At 54.0% G+C, this 11,712-nt stretch overlaps 13 non-coding genes across 13 annotated transcripts; all 13 read right to left on the bottom strand.

Annotated features, from left to right (window-relative positions):
* LOC143784026 (5S ribosomal RNA) lies at positions 1-120 on the bottom strand. The gene has a single exon (XR_013217683.1). It is a non-coding gene; the product is annotated as a 5S ribosomal RNA (ribosomal RNA).
* A 1,307-nt stretch (positions 121-1,427) lies between these two features.
* Positions 1,428-1,546, bottom strand: LOC143783778 (5S ribosomal RNA). Its single transcript, XR_013217447.1, has one exon. It is a non-coding gene; the product is annotated as a 5S ribosomal RNA (ribosomal RNA).
* A 206-nt stretch (positions 1,547-1,752) lies between these two features.
* On the bottom strand, positions 1,753-1,872 carry LOC143784025 (5S ribosomal RNA). The gene has a single exon (XR_013217682.1). It is a non-coding gene; the product is annotated as a 5S ribosomal RNA (ribosomal RNA).
* A 1,406-nt stretch (positions 1,873-3,278) lies between these two features.
* On the bottom strand, positions 3,279-3,397 carry LOC143783777 (5S ribosomal RNA). Its single transcript, XR_013217446.1, has one exon. It is a non-coding gene; the product is annotated as a 5S ribosomal RNA (ribosomal RNA).
* Positions 3,398-3,610: 213 nt separating this feature from the next.
* LOC143784023 (5S ribosomal RNA) lies at positions 3,611-3,730 on the bottom strand. Its single transcript, XR_013217681.1, has one exon. It is a non-coding gene; the product is annotated as a 5S ribosomal RNA (ribosomal RNA).
* A 1,408-nt stretch (positions 3,731-5,138) lies between these two features.
* Positions 5,139-5,257, bottom strand: LOC143783776 (5S ribosomal RNA). The gene has a single exon (XR_013217445.1). It is a non-coding gene; the product is annotated as a 5S ribosomal RNA (ribosomal RNA).
* Positions 5,258-5,463: 206 nt separating this feature from the next.
* On the bottom strand, positions 5,464-5,583 carry LOC143784022 (5S ribosomal RNA). Its single transcript, XR_013217680.1, has one exon. It is a non-coding gene; the product is annotated as a 5S ribosomal RNA (ribosomal RNA).
* A 1,407-nt stretch (positions 5,584-6,990) lies between these two features.
* Positions 6,991-7,109, bottom strand: LOC143783775 (5S ribosomal RNA). The gene has a single exon (XR_013217444.1). It is a non-coding gene; the product is annotated as a 5S ribosomal RNA (ribosomal RNA).
* Positions 7,110-7,315: 206 nt separating this feature from the next.
* Positions 7,316-7,435, bottom strand: LOC143784021 (5S ribosomal RNA). Its single transcript, XR_013217679.1, has one exon. It is a non-coding gene; the product is annotated as a 5S ribosomal RNA (ribosomal RNA).
* Positions 7,436-8,843: 1,408 nt separating this feature from the next.
* LOC143784084 (5S ribosomal RNA) lies at positions 8,844-8,962 on the bottom strand. Its single transcript, XR_013217702.1, has one exon. It is a non-coding gene; the product is annotated as a 5S ribosomal RNA (ribosomal RNA).
* Positions 8,963-9,168: 206 nt separating this feature from the next.
* LOC143784020 (5S ribosomal RNA) lies at positions 9,169-9,288 on the bottom strand. The gene has a single exon (XR_013217678.1). It is a non-coding gene; the product is annotated as a 5S ribosomal RNA (ribosomal RNA).
* A 1,407-nt stretch (positions 9,289-10,695) lies between these two features.
* On the bottom strand, positions 10,696-10,814 carry LOC143783774 (5S ribosomal RNA). The gene has a single exon (XR_013217443.1). It is a non-coding gene; the product is annotated as a 5S ribosomal RNA (ribosomal RNA).
* Positions 10,815-11,020: 206 nt separating this feature from the next.
* Positions 11,021-11,140, bottom strand: LOC143784019 (5S ribosomal RNA). The gene has a single exon (XR_013217677.1). It is a non-coding gene; the product is annotated as a 5S ribosomal RNA (ribosomal RNA).
* Positions 11,141-11,712: the final 572 nt, after the last annotated feature.

Genomic DNA, 11,712 nt, shown 5'->3' with positions numbered 1-11,712 from the left:
TGTCTACAGCACCTGGTGTTCCCAGGAGGTCTCCCATCCAAGTACTGTCCAAGCCCAGCCCTGCTTTGCTTCCGAGATCGGACGAGATCGGGCGTATCCAGGGTGGTGTGGCCAGTAGACGCTGCTTGGCCCATCGCCTGGCCAGCCTTCCTCAGGCTCGCGTGGTGGCGAGAACTCTGACCATGTGGAGGCGGGCTCCGAAGGGCCCATGCAAAGGCTGGGCTGCCCCTATAGGCGTTGTTTGTTTTGCAGTGAAACACCTGCCGCAGCAGGGCCTGAGCATCAGGTGTCTTTAAAAATGGCTCGACGCAGGGTCTCCTGCAGGCTAAAGGTACCATCACATTAAGCGACTTAACAACGATAACGATAGCGATCTGTGACGTTGCAGCGTCCTGGATAGCGATATCGTTGTGTTTGACAGCAAAAGCAACGATGCCAGCAATGTTTTACAATGGTAACCAGGGCAAATATCGAGTTACTAAGCGCAGGGCCGCGCTTAGTAACCCGATATTTACCCTGGTTACCATTGTAAAAGTAAAAAAAAAACACTACATACTCACCCTCTGATGTCTGTCACGTCCCCCGGCGTCCGCGCTGCTGCTCATAGCTTTCTGCACTGACTGTGTCAGTGCCGGCCGGAAAGCAAAGCACAGCGGTGACGTCACCGCTGTGCTTTAGGGCCGGCGCTTACACAGTGCAGGGAAGCGGACGCCGGGGGACGCGGCAGACACTGGAATGTAAGTATGTACTGTTTTTTTTTTTTACATTTACACTGGTAACCAGGGTAAACATCGGGTTACTAAGCGCGGCCCTGCGCTTAGTAACCCGATGTTTACCCTGGTTACCCGGGGACTTCGGCATCGTTGGTCACTGGAGAGCTGTCTGTGTGACAGCTCTCCAGCGACCACACAGCGACGCTGCAGCGATCGGCATCGTTGTCGATATCGCTGCAGCGTCGCTTAATGTGACGGTACCTTTAACCATTCATCTGGGGGGGGGGGGGACGTGACAGAAAGAGCAAGCTGGAGCAGCAACTTGAGGTGGATCGAGACGTCCAGGAGCGAATGAAGGAAGAGGGTGAGATGGTTGCGAGTGACTGTGAGCTGCTCTTCAGGGGAGTCGTGTTGCCTGCAAAGGTGTTCTGCTTGCTTCGGCCTGTAAACTGGCCACCAGGTTGCCGGCGGTTGCTTCCAAGCCCGCAGGAGGCGCTGGTCCTGTTGAAAAGAAGCCTAGTATTAAAAGTAAATAAGCAACAATGCTGGAGGCCCACGGTGATGAGAAGGATGCTGGCATTTTGCAAGGATGGAATAGCGCAAGAGTGAAAGCAAATGACAAGAAGAAAGAAGCATGTGTGCCCTTGTGAAAGGGAATGGAAAAAAGGCATAGAGGAGAGTGACCCCTGCTGGTGGAAGGAAGGAAAAAGCAAAAGCCTACAGCACCTGGTATTCCCAGGCGGTCTCCCATCCAAGTACTAACCAGGCCCGACCCTGCTTAGCTTCCGAGATCAGACGAGATCGGGCGTGTTCAGGGTGGTGTGGCCGTAGGCAGAGACAAGCCTCTCACTTGCTGCTTTTCTACTTTGCACTCTGGCTGCCCTGTCCTGTCCAGTCCAGTGCTCAGCAAGAGGCCCTTTTGTGCTTTCCTTTCTCTTCACGGACTTGTGGGGCTTGGGGCTTCCAGCCTCTAGGTTGCTTAAGGTCGGTGTCTGGCAAGGAGCCGCTCTATACTAGCCGAGCAAGATGTCATCAAAACTGTCTACAGCACCTGGTGTTCCCAGGAGGTCTCCCATCCAAGTACTGTCCAAGCCCAGCCCTGCTTTGCTTCCGAGATCGGACGAGATCGGGCGTATCCAGGGTGGTGTGGCCAGTAGACGCTGCTTGGCCCATCGCCTGGCCAGCCTTCCTCAGGCTCGCGTGGTGGCGAGAACTCTGACCATGTGGAGGCGGGCTCCGAAGGGCCCATGCAAAGGCTGGGCTGCCCCTATAGGCGTTGTTTGTTTTGCAGTGAAACACCTGCCGCAGCAGGGCCTGAGCATCAGGTGTCTTTAAAAATGGCTCGACGCAGGGTCTCCTGCAGGCTAAAGGTACCGTCACATTAAGCGACTTAACAACGATAACGATAGCGATCTGTGACGTTGCAGCGTCCTGGATAGCGATATCGTTGTGTTTGACACGCAGCAGCGATCTGGATCCTGCTGTGATATCGCTGGTCGTTGCTGAAAGTCCAGAACTTTATTTGGTCGTCAGATTGGCGTGTATCGTCGTGTTTGACAGCAAAAGCAACGATGCCAGCAATGTTTTACAATGGTAACCAGGGCAAATATCGAGTTACTAAGCGCAGGGCCGCGCTTAGTAACCCGATATTTACCCTGGTTACCATTGTAAAAGTAAAAAAAAAACACTACATACTCACCCTCTGATGTCTGTCACGTCCCCCGGCGTCCGCGCTGCTGCTCATAGCTTTCTGCACTGACTGTGTCAGTGCCGGCCGGAAAGCAAAGCACAGCGGTGACGTCACCGCTGTGCTTTAGGGCCGGCGCTTACACAGTGCAGGGAAGCGGACGCCGGGGGACGCGGCAGACACTGGAATGTAAGTATGTACTGTTTTTTTTTTTTTACATTTACACTGGTAACCAGGGTAAACATCGGGTTACTAAGCGCGGCCCTGCGCTTAGTAACCCGATGTTTACCCTGGTTACCCGGGGACTTCGGCATCGTTGGTCACTGGAGAGCTGTCTGTGTGACAGCTCTCCAGCGACCACACAGCGACGCTGCAGCGATCGGCATCGTTGTCGATATCGCTGCAGCGTCGCTTAATGTGACGGTACCTTTAACCATTCATCTGGGGGGGGGGGACGTGACAGAAAGAGCAAGCTGGAGCAGCAACTTGAGGTGGATCGAGACGTCCAGGAGCGAATGAAGGAAGAGGGTGAGATGGTTGCGAGTGACTGTGAGCTGCTCTTCAGGGGAGTCGTGTTGCCTGCAAAGGTGTTCTGCTTGCTTCGGCCTGTAAACTGGCCACCAGGTTGCCGGCGGTTGCTTCCAAGCCCGCAGGAGGCGCTGGTCCTGTTGAAAAGAAGCCTAGTATTAAAAGTAAATAAGCAACAATGCTGGAGGCCCACGGTGATGAGAAGGATGCTGGCATTTTGCAAGGATGGAATAGCGCAAGAGTGAAAGCAAATGACAAGAAGAAAGAAGCATGTGTGCCCTTGTGAAAGGGAATGGAAAAAAGGCATAGAGGAGAGTGACCCCTGCTGGTGGAAGGAAGGAAAAAGCAAAAGCCTACAGCACCTGGTATTCCCAGGCGGTCTCCCATCCAAGTACTAACCAGGCCCGACCCTGCTTAGCTTCCGAGATCAGACGAGATCGGGCGTGTTCAGGGTGGTGTGGCCGTAGGCAGAGACAAGCCTCTCACTTGCTGCTTTTCTACTTTGCACTCTGGCTGCCCTGTCCTGTCCAGTCCAGTGCTCAGCAAGAGGCCCTTTTGTGCTTTCCTTTCTCTTCACGGACTTGTGGGGCTTGGGGCTTGGGGCTTCCAGCCTCTAGGTTGCTTAAGGTCGGTGTCTGGCAAGGAGCCGCTCTATACTAGCCGAGCAAGATGTCATCAAAACTGTCTACAGCACCTGGTGTTCCCAGGAGGTCTCCCATCCAAGTACTGTCCAAGCCCAGCCCTGCTTTGCTTCCGAGATCGGACGAGATCGGGCGTATCCAGGGTGGTGTGGCCAGTAGACGCTGCTTGGCCCATCGCCTGGCCAGCCTTCCTCAGGCTCGCGTGGTGGCGAGAACTCTGACCATGTGGAGGCGGGCTCCGAAGGGCCCATGCAAAGGCTGGGCTGCCCCTATAGGCGTTGTTTGTTTTGCAGTGAAACACCTGCCGCAGCAGGGCCTGAGCATCAGGTGTCTTTAAAAATGGCTCGACGCAGGGTCTCCTGCAGGCTAAAGGTACCGTCACATTAAGCGACTTAACAACGATAACGATAGCGATCTGTGACGTTGCAGCGTCCTGGATAGCGATATCGTTGTGTTTGACACGCAGCAGCGATCTGGATCCTGCTGTGATATCGCTGGTCGTTGCTGAAAGTCCAGAACTTTATTTGGTCGTCAGATCGGCGTGTATCGTCGTGTTTGACAGCAAAAGCAACGATGCCAGCAATGTTTTACAATGGTAACCAGGGCAAATATCGAGTTACTAAGCGCAGGGCCGCGCTTAGTAACCCGATATTTACCCTGGTTACCATTGTAAAAGTAAAAAAAAAACACTACATACTCACCCTCTGATGTCTGTCACGTCCCCCGGCGTCCGCGCTGCTGCTCATAGCTTTCTGCACTGACTGTGTCAGTGCCGGCCGGAAAGCAAAGCACAGCGGTGACGTTACCGCTGTGCTTTAGGGCCGGCGCTTACACAGTGCAGGGAAGCGGACGCCGGGGGACGCGGCAGACACTGGAATGTAAGTATGTACTGTTTTTTTTTTTTTACATTTACACTGGTAACCAGGGTAAACATCGGGTTACTAAGCGCGGCCCTGCGCTTAGTAACCCGATGTTTACCCTGGTTACCCGGGGACTTCGGCATCGTTGGTCACTGGAGAGCTGTCTGTGTGACAGCTCTCCAGCGACCACACAGCGACGCTGCAGCGATCGGCATCGTTGTCGATATCGCTGCAGCGTCGCTTAATGTGACGGTACCTTTAACCATTCATCTGGGGGGGGGGGGGACGTGACAGAAAGAGCAAGCTGGAGCAGCAACTTGAGGTGGATCGAGACGTCCAGGAGCGAATGAAGGAAGAGGGTGAGATGGTTGCGAGTGACTGTGAGCTGCTCTTCAGGGGAGTCGTGTTGCCTGCAAAGGTGTTCTGCTTGCTTCGGCCTGTAAACTGGCCACCAGGTTGCCGGCGGTTGCTTCCAAGCCCGCAGGAGGCGCTGGTCCTGTTGAAAAGAAGCCTAGTATTAAAAGTAAATAAGCAACAATGCTGGAGGCCCACGGTGATGAGAAGGATGCTGGCATTTTGCAAGGATGGAATAGCGCAAGAGTGAAAGCAAATGACAAGAAGAAAGAAGCATGTGTGCCCTTGTGAAAGGGAATGGAAAAAAGGCATAGAGGAGAGTGACCCCTGCTGGTGGAAGGAAGGAAAAAGCAAAAGCCTACAGCACCTGGTATTCCCAGGCGGTCTCCCATCCAAGTACTAACCAGGCCCGACCCTGCTTAGCTTCCGAGATCAGACGAGATCGGGCGTGTTCAGGGTGGTGTGGCCGTAGGCAGAGACAAGCCTCTCACTTGCTGCTTTTCTACTTTGCACTCTGGCTGCCCTGTCCTGTCCAGTCCAGTGCTCAGCAAGAGGCCCTTTTGTGCTTTCCTTTCTCTTCACGGACTTGTGGGGCTTGGGGCTTCCAGCCTCTAGGTTGCTTAAGGTCGGTGTCTGGCAAGGAGCCGCTCTATACTAGCCGAGCAAGATGTCATCAAAACTGTCTACAGCACCTGGTGTTCCCAGGAGGTCTCCCATCCAAGTACTGTCCAAGCCCAGCCCTGCTTTGCTTCCGAGATCGGACGAGATCGGGCGTATCCAGGGTGGTGTGGCCAGTAGACGCTGCTTGGCCCATCGCCTGGCCAGCCTTCCTCAGGCTCGCGTGGTGGCGAGAACTCTGACCATGTGGAGGCGGGCTCCGAAGGGCCCATGCAAAGGCTGGGCTGCCCCTATAGGCGTTGTTTGTTTTGCAGTGAAACACCTGCCGCAGCAGGGCCTGAGCATCAGGTGTCTTTAAAAATGGCTCGACGCAGGGTCTCCTGCAGGCTAAAGGTACCGTCACATTAAGCGACTTAACAACGATAACGATAGCGATCTGTGACGTTGCAGCGTCCTGGATAGCGATATCGTTGTGTTTGACACGCAGCAGCGATCTGGATCCTGCTGTGATATCGCTGGTCGTTGCTGAAAGTCCAGAACTTTATTTGGTCGTCAGATCGGCGTGTATCGTCGTGTTTGACAGCAAAAGCAACGATGCCAGCAATGTTTTACAATGGTAACCAGGGCAAATATCGAGTTACTAAGCGCAGGGCCGCGCTTAGTAACCCGATATTTACCCTGGTTACCATTGTAAAAGTAAAAAAAAAACACTACATACTCACCCTCTGATGTCTGTCACGTCCCCCGGCGTCCGCGCTGCTGCTCATAGCTTTCTGCACTGACTGTGTCAGTGCCGGCCGGAAAGCAAAGCACAGCGGTGACGTCACCGCTGTGCTTTAGGGCCGGCGCTTACACAGTGCAGGGAAGCGGACGCCGGGGGACGCGGCAGACACTGGAATGTAAGTATGTACTGTTTTTTTTTTTTTACATTTACACTGGTAACCAGGGTAAACATCGGGTTACTAAGCGCGGCCCTGCGCTTAGTAACCCGATGTTTACCCTGGTTACCCGGGGACTTCGGCATCGTTGGTCACTGGAGAGCTGTCTGTGTGACAGCTCTCCAGCGACCACACAGCGACGCTGCAGCGATCGGCATCGTTGTCGATATCGCTGCAGCGTCGCTTAATGTGACGGTACCTTTAACCATTCATCTGGGGGGGGGGGGACGTGACAGAAAGAGCAAGCTGGAGCAGCAACTTGAGGTGGATCGAGACGTCCAGGAGCGAATGAAGGAAGAGGGTGAGATGGTTGCGAGTGACTGTGAGCTGCTCTTCAGGGGAGTCGTGTTGCCTGCAAAGGTGTTCTGCTTGCTTCGGCCTGTAAACTGGCCACCAGGTTGCCGGCGGTTGCTTCCAAGCCCGCAGGAGGCGCTGGTCCTGTTGAAAAGAAGCCTAGTATTAAAAGTAAATAAGCAACAATGCTGGAGGCCCACGGTGATGAGAAGGATGCTGGCATTTTGCAAGGATGGAATAGCGCAAGAGTGAAAGCAAATGACAAGAAGAAAGAAGCATGTGTGCCCTTGTGAAAGGGAATGGAAAAAAGGCATAGAGGAGAGTGACCCCTGCTGGTGGAAGGAAGGAAAAAGCAAAAGCCTACAGCACCTGGTATTCCCAGGCGGTCTCCCATCCAAGTACTAACCAGGCCCGACCCTGCTTAGCTTCCGAGATCAGACGAGATCGGGCGTGTTCAGGGTGGTGTGGCCGTAGGCAGAGACAAGCCTCTCACTTGCTGCTTTTCTACTTTGCACTCTGGCTGCCCTGTCCTGTCCAGTCCAGTGCTCAGCAAGAGGCCCTTTTGTGCTTTCCTTTCTCTTCACGGACTTGTGGGGCTTGGGGCTTCCAGCCTCTAGGTTGCTTAAGGTCGGTGTCTGGCAAGGAGCCGCTCTATACTAGCCGAGCAAGATGTCATCAAAACTGTCTACAGCACCTGGTGTTCCCAGGAGGTCTCCCATCCAAGTACTGTCCAAGCCCAGCCCTGCTTTGCTTCCGAGATCGGACGAGATCGGGCGTATCCAGGGTGGTGTGGCCAGTAGACGCTGCTTGGCCCATCGCCTGGCCAGCCTTCCTCAGGCTCGCGTGGTGGCGAGAACTCTGACCATGTGGAGGCGGGCTCCGAAGGGCCCATGCAAAGGCTGGGCTGCCCCTATAGGCGTTGTTTGTTTTGCAGTGAAACACCTGCCGCAGCAGGGCCTGAGCATCAGGTGTCTTTAAAAATGGCTCGACGCAGGGTCTCCTGCAGGCTAAAGGTACCGTCACATTAAGCGACTTAACAACGATAACGATAGCGATCTGTGACGTTGCAGCGTCCTGGATAGCGATATCGTTGTGTTTGACACGCAGCAGCGATCTGGATCCTGCTGTGATATCGCTGGTCGTTGCTGAAAGTCCAGAACTTTATTTGGTCGTCAGATCGGCGTGTATCGTCGTGTTTGACAGCAAAAGCAACGATGCCAGCAATGTTTTACAATGGTAACCAGGGCAAATATCGAGTTACTAAGCGCAGGGCCGCGCTTAGTAACCCGATATTTACCCTGGTTACCATTGTAAAAGTAAAAAAAAAACACTACATACTCACCCTCTGATGTCTGTCACGTCCCCCGGCGTCCGCGCTGCTGCTCATAGCTTTCTGCACTGACTGTGTCAGTGCCGGCCGGAAAGCAAAGCACAGCGGTGACGTCACCGCTGTGCTTTAGGGCCGGCGCTTACACAGTGCAGGGAAGCGGACGCCGGGGGACGCGGCAGACACTGGAATGTAAGTATGTACTGTTTTTTTTTTTTTACATTTACACTGGTAACCAGGGTAAACATCGGGTTACTAAGCGCGGCCCTGCGCTTAGTAACCCGATGTTTACCCTGGTTACCCGGGGACTTCGGCATCGTTGGTCACTGGAGAGCTGTCTGTGTGACAGCTCTCCAGCGACCACACAGCGACGCTGCAGCGATCGGCATCGTTGTCGATATCGCTGCAGCGTCGCTTAATGTGACGGTACCTTTAACCATTCATCTGGGGGGGGGGGGGACGTGACAGAAAGAGCAAGCTGGAGCAGCAACTTGAGGTGGATCGAGACGTCCAGGAGCGAATGAAGGAAGAGGGTGAGATGGTTGCGAGTGACTGTGAGCTGCTCTTCAGGGGAGTCGTGTTGCCTGCAAAGGTGTTCTGCTTGCTTCGGCCTGTAAACTGGCCACCAGGTTGCCGGCGGTTGCTTCCAAGCCCGCAGGAGGCGCTGGTCCTGTTGAAAAGAAGCCTAGTATTAAAAGTAAATAAGCAACAATGCTGGAGGCCCACGGTGATGAGAAGGATGCTGGCATTTTGCAAGGATGGAATAGCGCAAGAGTGAAAGCAAATGACAAGAAGAAAGAAGCATGTGTGCCCTTGTGAAAGGGAATGGAAAAAAGGCATAGAGGAGAGTGACCCCTGCTGGTGGAAGGAAGGAAAAAGCAAAAGCCTACAGCACCTGGTATTCCCAGGCGGTCTCCCATCCAAGTACTAACCTGGCCCGACCCTGCTTAGCTTCCGAGATCAGACGAGATCGGGCGTGTTCAGGGTGGTGTGGCCGTAGGCAGAGACAAGCCTCTCACTTGCTGCTTTTCTACTTTGCACTCTGGCTGCCCTGTCCTGTCCAGTCCAGTGCTCAGCAAGAGGCCCTTTTGTGCTTTCCTTTCTCTTCACGGACTTGTGGGGCTTGGGGCTTCCAGCCTCTAGGTTGCTTAAGGTCGGTGTCTGGCAAGGAGCCGCTCTATACTAGCCGAGCAAGATGTCATCAAAACTGTCTACAGCACCTGGTGTTCCCAGGAGGTCTCCCATCCAAGTACTGTCCAAGCCCAGCCCTGCTTTGCTTCCGAGATCGGACGAGATCGGGCGTATCCAGGGTGGTGTGGCCAGTAGACGCTGCTTGGCCCATCGCCTGGCCAGCCTTCCTCAGGCTCGCGTGGTGGCGAGAACTCTGACCATGTGGAGGCGGGCTCCGAAGGGCCCATGCAAAGGCTGGGCTGCCCCTATAGGCGTTGTTTGTTTTGCAGTGAAACACCTGCCGCAGCAGGGCCTGAGCATCAGGTGTCTTTAAAAATGGCTCGACGCAGGGTCTCCTGCAGGCTAAAGGTACCGTCACATTAAGCGACTTAACAACGATAACGATAGCGATCTGTGACGTTGCAGCGTCCTGGATAGCGATATCGTTGTGTTTGACACGCAGCAGCGATCTGGATCCTGCTGTGATATCGCTGGTCGTTGCTGAAAGTCCAGAACTTTATTTGGTCGTCAGATCGGCGTGTATCGTCGTGTTTGACAGCAAAAGCAACGATGCCAGCAATGTTTTACAATGGTAACCAGGGCAAATATCGAGTTACTAAGCGCAGGGCCGCGCTTAGTAACCCGATATTTACCCTGGTTACCATTGTAAAAGTAAAAAAAAAACACTACATACTCACCCTCTGATGTCTGTCACGTCCCCCGGCGTCCGCGCTGCTGCTCATAGCTTTCTGCACTGACTGTGTCAGTGCCGGCCGGAAAGCAAAGCACAGCGGTGACGTCACCGCTGTGCTTTAGGGCCGGCGCTTACACAGTGCAGGGAAGCGGACGCCGGGGGACGCGGCAGACACTGGAATGTAAGTATGTACTGTTTTTTTTTTTTTACATTTACACTGGTAACCAGGGTAAACATCGGGTTACTAAGCGCGGCCCTGCGCTTAGTAACCCGATGTTTACCCTGGTTACCCGGGGACTTCGGCATCGTTGGTCACTGGAGAGCTGTCTGTGTGACAGCTCTCCAGCGACCACACAGCGACGCTGCAGCGATCGGCATCGTTGTCGATATCGCTGCAGCGTCGCTTAATGTGACGGTACCTTTAACCATTCATCTGGGGGGGGGGGGACGTGACAGAAAGAGCAAGCTGGAGCAGCAACTTGAGGTGGATCGAGACGTCCAGGAGCGAATGAAGGAAGAGGGTGAGATGGTTGCGAGTGACTGTGAGCTGCTCTTCAGGGGAGTCGTGTTGCCTGCAAAGGTGTTCTGCTTGCTTCGGCCTGTAAACTGGCCACCAGGTTGCCGGCGGTTGCTTCCAAGCCCGCAGGAGGCGCTGGTCCTGTTGAAAAGAAGCCTAGTATTAAAAGTAAATAAGCAACAATGCTGGAGGCCCACGGTGATGAGAAGGATGCTGGCATTTTGCAAGGATGGAATAGCGCAAGAGTGAAAGCAAATGACAAGAAGAAAGAAGCATGTGTGCCCTTGTGAAAGGGAATGGAAAAAAGGCATAGAGGAGAGTGACCCCTGCTGGTGGAAGGAAGGAAAAAGCAAAAGCCTACAGCACCTGGTATTCCCAGGCGGTCTCCCATCCAAGTACTAACCAGGCCCGACCCTGCTTAGCTTCCGAGATCAGACGAGATCGGGCGTGTTCAGGGTGGTGTGGCCGTAGGCAGAGACAAGCCTCTCACTTGCTGCTTTTCTACTTTGCACTCTGGCTGCCCTGTCCTGTCCAGTCCAGTGCTCAGCAAGAGGCCCTTTTGTGCTTTCCTTTCTCTTCACGGACTTGTGGGGCTTGGGGCTTCCAGCCTCTAGGTTGCTTAAGGTCGGTGTCTGGCAAGGAGCCGCTCTATACTAGCCGAGCAAGATGTCATCAAAACTGTCTACAGCACCTGGTGTTCCCAGGAGGTCTCCCATCCAAGTACTGTCCAAGCCCAGCCCTGCTTTGCTTCCGAGATCGGACGAGATCGGGCGTATCCAGGGTGGTGTGGCCAGTAGACGCTGCTTGGCCCATCGCCTGGCCAGCCTTCCTCAGGCTCGCGTGGTGGCGAGAACTCTGACCATGTGGAGGCGGGCTCCGAAGGGCCCATGCAAAGGCTGGGCTGCCCCTATAGGCGTTGTTTGTTTTGCAGTGAAACACCTGCCGCAGCAGGGCCTGAGCATCAGGTGTCTTTAAAAATGGCTCGACGCAGGGTCTCCTGCAGGCTAAAGGTACCGTCACATTAAGCGACTTAACAACGATAACGATAGCGATCTGTGACGTTGCAGCGTCCTGGATAGCGATATCGTTGTGTTTGACACGCAGCAGCGATCTGGATCCTGCTGTGATATCGCTGGTCGTTGCTGAAAGTCCAGAACTTTATTTGGTCGTCAGATCGGCGTGTATCGTCGTGTTTGACAGCAAAAGCAACGATGCCAGCAATGTTTTACAATGGTAACCAGGGCAAATATCGAGTTACTAAGCGCAGGGCCGCGCTTAGTAACCCGATATTTACCCTGGTTACCATTGTAAAAGTAAAAAAAAAACACTACATACTCACCCTCTGATGTCTGTCACGTCCCCCGGCGTCCG

Source organism: Ranitomeya variabilis, chromosome 6 (assembly GCF_051348905.1).
Source record: "Ranitomeya variabilis isolate aRanVar5 chromosome 6, aRanVar5.hap1, whole genome shotgun sequence".
NCBI classification, from domain to species: domain Eukaryota; kingdom Metazoa; phylum Chordata; class Amphibia; order Anura; family Dendrobatidae; genus Ranitomeya; species Ranitomeya variabilis.
Note: the sequence above shows the minus strand (reverse complement) of the source record. Positions and strands in the feature narration are given on the sequence as shown.